Raw genomic sequence first — 9,111 nt, forward strand, 5'->3', positions numbered from 1 at the left:
TTGTATGAGTGAAACTCAAACATGAAAGCTTTGTAACTGTATCTCATGGTGATTCAAAAAAAAGGGAATTTTTAAAATCATAAACAGTCAATGGGCCAAAGCAATAGTACAATGTGTAGGAAGGACCTTGCCTTGCACAATGCCAACTGAATTCAATCTTGGCATCCCATATAGTCCCTTGGGTACTGCCAGGACTAAGTCTTGAATGTAGAGCCATAAGTGAGCCCTGAGCATTGCCAGATGTGGCACAAAAACAAAACAAAAAATTAGAAATGAATAGCAAATCTTGTCAAAACTTTCTCTGGGGGCCAGAGAGATAGGTACAGTAGGTAAGGTGTTTGCCATGCACACTCAATCCAGGTTCAGTCCTTAGTACTGCATATGGTCTTCTAAGCACCACTAGGAATGATGCCTGAGTACAAAGCAAGGAGCTCTTGGGCACTGCTGGATTTTGCCCCAAAATATGTAAACAAACAATTTAGTGGTATAAAGTTTTGTATAGTGGCCACTCATGCCCTTTCTTTTTTGCGAGTTTTATACATTTTATTTTCATAAAGTAGTTCACAATAGTTTATTACAGATAATATTCAAACACCCACCCCCACCAGCAAGCATCTTCCCACCACAATAAGAGGGAAGTGTGTGAAGGTTTTTTTTATTTCATTCCGGAGACATTTAAGCCCATATATAAGAGGAGAATACAAGTAAGTATCTTAAAACCAAACGAATGTGTGCTACTTTAGGTACATCAGTGGGCTAGAGTATAAGAGGTCACATGGCCATGAGTGCAGCCACGCATTCCAGGAGACACTGCAATTTGTCAGTCAGACTGCCAAACTACTGGAAAACTGGGGATCTGGGTGGAAGAGGCCCAGTTCTGATCCGAGCAGGCTTGGAGATCTCAACCAAGGGTCCCGCATACCTGGGTTCCTCTGCCGATTTCTTCATGGGTGAGAATCGTCCGAATATGTGGAGAGTGGCTTTGAGCATGGCTGTGGCTGGGTTCTGGAGGTTTTCAGTTGTTCACAGCTCTTTCAATTAGTAGTATAAATTATACTCTCTTTTCTTTAATTTCTCATCCTATTAGAGTTTTATATATTTCTCTTTCACAAATTTAGCTAAGTGTTTGTCAATCTTGTTTTTCTTTCAAAAGAACCAACTCTTGGTTTGAGTTATCCTTGTATTCTTTTTTTCATATTGAATTTTTCCCATTGTGTTTTTATCATTTTCTTCTATCTATTGACTAGATTTTTGCGTGTGTAATTAAAATTTTTTGATTTTATTGATTTTTAGTTTTTAATTGAATCACCATAAGATGACTTTGCATTTTACTTCTTGTTCTTGTTTTTTGTTGTTGAGGGTGGCACTCCAAAGTGGTACTTAAAAGATTCTTGGCCAACTAGTCAGCAATTTTACATGAGGGTCTAAATATGTGTAAGTCACGGTGTCTTGAACATTTAAAAAAATTCAATAACCATAGTTTGGATGACAAGTTTACAATTGTGACAGGATATTTCAGATAACTGATCCCATATACTTATATCAGACAACATAGATTTTAAGTTTTAAAAAGTTTTGAGGGCTGACAAGGTTGGGCCTGCAGTGATGAGACACGCGGGATGGGGGTGGAGCCGGCCTTTCTTCGCCACCCCCAGAGACCCTGAGTCGCACCCAACGAACGGCCATTCTGGCTCCTGATCAAGCCACTTAATGGCCATGATCCCAAAGACTCAGAAACATCTCGGAACCTAGGGGCTTTTGGCAGAAATGCATCTGGTCCCTGAAGTAGGTTACCGGCGATGGGTCATCCCAGGTGGGAATAGGTTTCATGCATTGGCCTGTTTCCCCCTGGTGACCTTGTGGCCATCCTCCAGAGGCCATTGGACAGTCAGGATTGGGCCCGCAGTGAGGAGACATGCGGGACCTCACAGGATGGGGTTGGAGCCAGCCATTTCCTCCCCATCCCAACGAGACCCCGAGTCACCGCCCATGAACGGCCTCTCTGGCTCCTGATCAAGCTGCTTAACGACCATGATTCCAGAGACTCAGAAATAAATCTTGAAACCCAATGGCTTTTAGCAGAAATGCGTCTGGACCCCGCAGTAGGTTACTGTTACCGGGCCACCCCAGGGGGGAAAGGGTGTTGTCCCTCCACCTGCTCCCCCTTGACGGTTTGGTGGCCGTCATCCCCAGAGGCCATTGGATGGTCAGGTTTGGGCCCGCAGTGACGAGACATGAGGGGCCTCATGGGATGGGGGTGGAGCCGGCCCTTTCCTCCCTGTCCCAATGAGACCCCAAGTTCCCGCCCACAGTCTCTCTGGCTCCTGATCAAGCTGCTTAATGGCCGTGATCCCAGAGACTCAGAAAAAAATCTCAAAACCCAGCAGGTTTGGGCAGAAATCCCTCCAGATTTAATTGTTAAAATTTCGGAATTTCAAAATCACATGGCCACTACTGCAGTTGCACGACATCATATGTTGTTCATGGCCATCAATAGAAAAAAAATTGTCTACTGTTGCCTTTTCAGCAGATCTGAGTGTTAGGGTAAAATCCCAAATAATAATGGTGGGTCTGATGTCAAAATATTGAGTGTAATCAAAGTAGAGAGAGAGTAATGTGGAAATCATCTGCACCACAGGTAGGGGGAGGGTGTGGGATGGCGATATACTGGGGGTTTTGGTGGTGGAGATGGGCACTGGTGAAGGTATGGATATTTCATTGTATGACCAAGACTTAAACCCAAAAGCTATTTTATTGTATGACCGAGACTTAAACCCAAAAGCTTTGTAACTGACCTCACAGTGATTCAATAAATAAAATTATAAAAAATGAAAAAAATTAAGGTGGAGTTCATGCCCAATTCAATCAGCCTAATCAGTAGCTGAATAAATAGCAGCTACATTACAAAAGAAGAAGGCACTGGAATCTTTTATCAAAATCATTATGTAAAAATCAATCTATTGGGGCTAGAGAGATTCTAGAGAGGTTAAATGACTTGCCCACTCAATGATTAGCACAATATATTTCCCTGAGCAGTAGAAAAAATGACCACTGAACATAAAAACATAGAACCAAGAGTAATCCCTGAGGACTACAAGGTAGTGTCCAAAAGCAACACCCCCCCCCCCCAGAAAACAAGCCAAAAAAATAAAAACAATTCTATTTACAGGAATCGGCAATTTTTATAGTTCTAATTCCATCCAGCATAACTAATACTTTTGAATTAGACAAGTTTGCTACCAAAGAGTGGAGGAAAACATCTTTTCCTTCAAGATATTCTTAATATTTTTAGCACCATAAGACATTTCTAAAGATTGGTTAAAACTATGAACACTCTTCCTATAGTCTTTGTGTACGTATTTATACAGGCAATTTGAATCTGATTTTAAACGATTCTATGAACTTTAAAGTTAATACATACCATCTTTCTCCATCAGCGCCAGTCCTGCTCCCTCTATCAGGCATGTGAACCCCAAGCATCACCCCCTTTTGCTCATCCGGAATACCTTTTAAACCTCTAAGCACAAAACCATGCATCTGCAGAAGAACTTATTTTCTCTCCACCCCACATTTGAGGTACTAATTAACCCAGGTCTAACACATACCTATTAATATGCCACAGTAATGCACAAAGATAGCCCAGTTGCAGGGATCATAACATATAACAACAGGAGAAAAACCTCCAAAACACAAAGGTCACTGTCACTGTCCTCCCATTGTTCATCGATTTGCTCGAGCGGGCCCAGTAACGTCTCCATCGTGAGACTTGTTGTTACCGTGTTTGGCATGTTGAATACGTCCCGGGTAGCTTGCCAGGCTCTGCTGTGCGGGCGAGATACTCTCGGTAGCTTGCCGGGCTCTCTGAGAGGGGCGGAGGAATTGAAATCAGGTCGGCCATGTTGGCTGTGTGCAAGGCAAATGCCCTACCACTGTGCTATCGCTCTAGCCCTACAAAGGTCACTATGGCAAAACAAAGTAGAAACTCACCAAGCCTAATGATTGAAGTTGCTAACCCAGATGAATCAAACAGTAAATATAAACTCTATAACATTTCAAATAAGGAACTTAAAATAGAACTTTAAAGGTTGTATAAGGAGCTCAAATCAGCAATGGAATGAACTGCTGATAAAATACAAGAGCCTATGAAAGCAGAGGTGAGGAAAATGCAAACAAAATACAAGCAGAAATGACAGACCTAAAAAACTTGGTAGGTGAAATAAAAAACTCAGTGGAAGGCCTCAGCAACAGAGTAACAGCTAATGAGGACAGAATCAGTGAGCTCCAAGATCAGGTACAGAGAATCTCCAGACGACAGCAGAAAATGAAAAAGATCCTCAAAATAAATGAACAAATGTCAAGAGAGAATCAGGATGAAGCCAAAAGGAATAACATAAGAATCACTGGAGAACCAGAGGGACAGGAAGAAAACCATGACGAAGAAGAAACTGTCAAAGACATGATTGCTAAGACATTCTGAGAGTTGAAGAGCACTTGCAGTCATATTCAGGAGGCCAGAAGGGTTCCAGACAAAGAAATCCAAATAAAAATACTCCAAGTTCATCTTGATAAGAATGACAAAAACCACAGACAGAGATAAAACTCTGAAAACAGCAAAATCGAAGAAAGAAATTGCTTATAAAGGAGCATCTTTACAACTCACAACAGACCTATGCGATGAAACCATAAAGGCCTGAAGACAGTAGTGGGAGAGAGTGAAAAAAAAAAACTCAATGAAATAAATGCCTCACCAAAATTACTTTACCCAGCTAGACTCTCGTTCATATCAGAAGGAACAACACACAGTTTCACAGACAAACAACAGCTCAGGAACTTCACTGTATCATTGTCATCTCATTGATCATTAAATTACTCAAGCAGGTGCCAGTAACATCTCCATTCCTCCCAGCCCTGAGATTTTAACAGCCTCTCCTTACTCATCTTTCCCAATGATTGGAGGCTCTTTGAGGGTCAGCGGAATGAGACCTGTTATTGTTACTGTTTTTGACATATCAAATATGCCATGGGGAGCTCGCCAGGCTCTACCGTGTGGGAAAGATACTCTCGGTAGCTTGCTGGGATCTCCGAGATATAAAATATATATATATAATATAATATATATACATATATACATTTCCATTGATGAGTCTTATGGCCACAAAGTCAGGAATATGTTCACTCATGCGTGAAACTGGGCCCAAGCATCTGGAAAGTGGCCTGGAATGTGACGGCAGTTGGGTAGCGGAGGTCGGTTGCCGGGGCTGGGTCTCTTGGGGCAGAGAGGGCTCTCACCCGCTCCCCTCTGGGTTCAACTTTCTGATCCATCCTGCCACTCTATGTCTTTTAATTGGTGTGTTTAGCCCATTGGTGTTGAGAGAGATTAATGTTATGGGGTTTTGTTCCATATTTCTGCTTAAATTGGTGTATTTGGAGGCTTATTTTGTCTTAAGGTATCCCATTTAGTTGTTCTTGCAACCATGGTTTTGAGTCTATGAAGTACCTGAAGTCAGCTGCCAGGGCTGGGTCCCTTGGGGCGGGGAGGGCTCTCACCCGCCTCCCTCTGGGGTACCCCCAGTGAAAACAGTCTTGCCAGAGTCAGGTGGGATGGTTATGGGGGCCTCATTTTATGCTTTCTTCTGGGAGAAGCAGCCTTGAGTTCCACCAAAAACAAAACAAAACAAAATTAAAAATATAAAAATAATAATAATAATAACCCCCCCACCCTGAAGCAGCCTGGACCTGGGGTGGGGGCAGGGGGCCACCCCGGCACATTCCCTCAGCACATGCCCCAGCTTTAGATCTCAGTGCTTCCCATCTGAGCAGTGGGCTAGCAGGAGGGGACCTCTCACTTCTCGGGAGGAAACATATCCAGGTCACCCACCTGGGCCTTGGAGAAGTGGGTGATGCTGTGACTGGAGTGATAGGAAAGCAAGGAGCATGTTTTCCTAGTACCCCAGTTTGATCCCCAGAACCCCATAGGGACCCCCAAGCATGACCGAGTGATTCTGGAGAGTAGCAGAACCAGGAGTAACCCCTGAGCATCACTGGGTGTGGCTCAGAAAATAAGTGGGTGTTTCTGAGTCCATTCACTGTGGATTAGGGGACACCCTTATGCCCCCTCCAGTGAGTGAGAGGGAGCACCCTCAGATCTTGTCCCTAGTGTCTCAGCCAGGATCCCCCTGAGGACATGAAGCAGAACCAGGATATTCAGGCGAGACCAGGTAGTGGGAGTAAGGGTGGGGGGGCATGTGTTAGGCAGGTGCATGGTGATCAAGCCCTCTCATCACCATGCCACTCTGCAACCCCACAGGCAGTGGTCTCGTCCCTCCTCCTGCTGAGGCCAATCTGAGCATGTTCCAGTGCACCCAGGAGGGCTTGATCCCTGCCGTGGACAGTCTGCCTGTTCCTCCTGCGACCATGTGTGGTGGCACCAGGTGGCCCAGCGGAAGGAAGTGGCTGCTGCCCCCAAACCCCCAGGGACGTAATAAGGATGGTACCTGACACAGAGGCAGGGAGTTGGGTGTGGTGGGGGTGGTGGATGGGACACTGGGAACAATGGTGGTGGAAAATGTGCACTGGTGGAGGAATGGGTGCTTGTGCATTGTGTGCTGTAATCACACAAGTTTGTAACTGTATCTCATCGTGATCCAGTAAAACTTCTTTAAAAAAATAAATAAAGTTAACATAACTCCCATTTCTGAACTCATACCTCAGAATCAACTTTCTTAGATGTGCTTGTTCTCTCAGGGACTTATGATGTAATCCCAAGATCTGTCAAACAAATACCTCTTTTTCTCTTGTCATCCTACCAAGAATTCTTCCTCCCTCTGGAATATTTCACTAGAATTCTGTTCCCTGTATGAGCATGTCCTGTAAACTACAGTTTATTTTAAGAACCAACCAGATAGTAGAAGTGAATAGAACGCTAAACTAGTTGTTCCAAATCTGAATTCTTGGAATTCTCAGTATAGAAGTCTCCAACTCTCCTCTTTCCATGAACTATGTATCTTTCCCTCTTCAAAAATGTCATTTCCACCATGGTCTAGTGTAAGATACATCATATCTAACAACAATCTAAATTCATCAAAACAATATTAGAGATTGATTTTGCCAATCTTTGAATGTCAGGACACAGGAGAATGGAAAGCAGTCAGTAATGCTGTCAAAGGCTGTTGGGAGATAGTATGGTGACTACAGTTAACAAGATTGTGTGGTTTATTTAAAAACTGCTAAAGTTGTAGATCTTTAAAATCCTCCACATACGTAAATCGAAACCATGTGAGGTGGCATGTTTCTTAATGAAACTTACTATAGTAAATGTTTTTGCAATATATGCATATATCAGTCAAATTTTCCTACTGAGTACCTGCACTTTGCAAAATATTACATGTCACTTAATATTATTAAAAACTGGAAAGAATTTAAAGGTCTAAAATCTAAAACTAGAGGAACCCAGGAATATGGCTAAGGAGGAATCTGTCCAGCAAATATCTACAATAAAACTGATTTAAAATCAGAGTCCTCCATGAATTTCAGCAGAAATGTCACTAAATCCAGGCATCGCTACCAAGAATAGATCTCTGCTATGAAATTACATGCATCTGCAACAGTGGAATTATGGAATGGGGTAATGCTGTGGAGCATGGCTGTGTAGACTCAACAACACAAGAAACTTCAGCTAACAAACTAAGAAATTGCTGGGAAATAAAAGTGGAGGCTTCTTGAAACACAGGTTTCCAGGTTCCCAATTTAGTATCCATGCCCAGTGAACTGCAAAACAATTGACGTTGAAGGCAGAGTATTGGAAGCAGAGAGCATCAGGTAATATCTCTGTTCTTGTTTGTTGTCTTACTGGGGTCTGTTATTCCTGAGGTTACCCTACCCATCCCTGACTGATAGATTCTTGCGTGACCTATACAATAGACTCAGCATCTTCCAGCCTATTCTGTTAGAAGGCAGTCACAGGGAACAAGATCCCAAACAACCTGCACGGGCAATCAACTTCAGAGGACAAATGCAGGGACAGAGGCACTGACTGCCTATAAAGTCTTGGTCACCACACAGGTTGCCTCTATACATACCTGCATGAACACAGGGAAGATAAGAGACTATCAAGCTCTGACAATTTAGAGTCTCAAGCTTCCACCCAGTCCCTCAGAGTGTAAGTGATTAGGCATGTGCAGACTTTTAATCTCAAACCTAGCTTCTACCAATGTCACATGGCAACACAAGTCACTGCCCAGGTTGGAAAGATTTTGACTTCAAATCTACTGACAGACATCAGCAACTCTAGGTCAGAGATCAGACCTTAGAACTTGGCATTGCACTTGCTGCCTGGCACTTGTGACCACAAATCCCTAGCCATCATCCAGGAACACACAAACTCAAAGTCGTAGGTACTAACTTAATTTTGGAATGTGAAGCCCTAATTATCATTCAGGGTAGTTTGTACTAGGATCATTACTCCAACACTCACATAGTACCAGGCATGGGCAGGCTTGGGGGTGCGGTGTGTGCAAAGAGAAAAAGAAAATATATAAAATCATTTTTTAAAATTAGGGGAAAAAATATTTTAAAACAAAAACACAATCATATCCAACATCCTCTGGCATAGAAATGGCCTGACTCCACAACTAATCTCAAAATGAACAAGTAGCCAAATCTTCCCAGGTAAGACCAGTCTACAGTTCGAAAACTCTGAGACCTCAGGATGGGCAAATTTCCTCACCTCCACCACCTTGACATTGGAAAACCCAGAAGTCACCACCCACACCTAACATCTTCTGGCATAGAAAGCACCCAGGTCCTCAACTAATCTTGAAAAGAAGATGATGCTGCTGGGTCTCTCCAAATAGACCAGTCCAGGCTGAAAAATCTGTTGCTTGGAATGGGGGAGTCAGATCCCCCTTTCTGCCTGAAGGAACAGCAGCCCCCAGCCACATATGACACTATCCAGCATAGAAATGGCCAAGCTCACTGGGGCTCACTCAAGTACAGCATGTAGGGCATTTGACTTCCATGCGGCCAACCTGGGTTCAATTCCAGGCATCCTAGATGTTCCTCTGAGCACTGCCAGGAGAAATTCCTCAGTGCAGATCCAGGAGTGAACCCTGA

Source organism: Sorex fumeus, unplaced genomic scaffold, assembly GCF_029834395.1.
Source record: "Sorex fumeus unplaced genomic scaffold, SorFum_2.1 ptg000010l, whole genome shotgun sequence".
Taxonomy (NCBI): Eukaryota; Metazoa; Chordata; class Mammalia; order Eulipotyphla; family Soricidae; genus Sorex; species Sorex fumeus.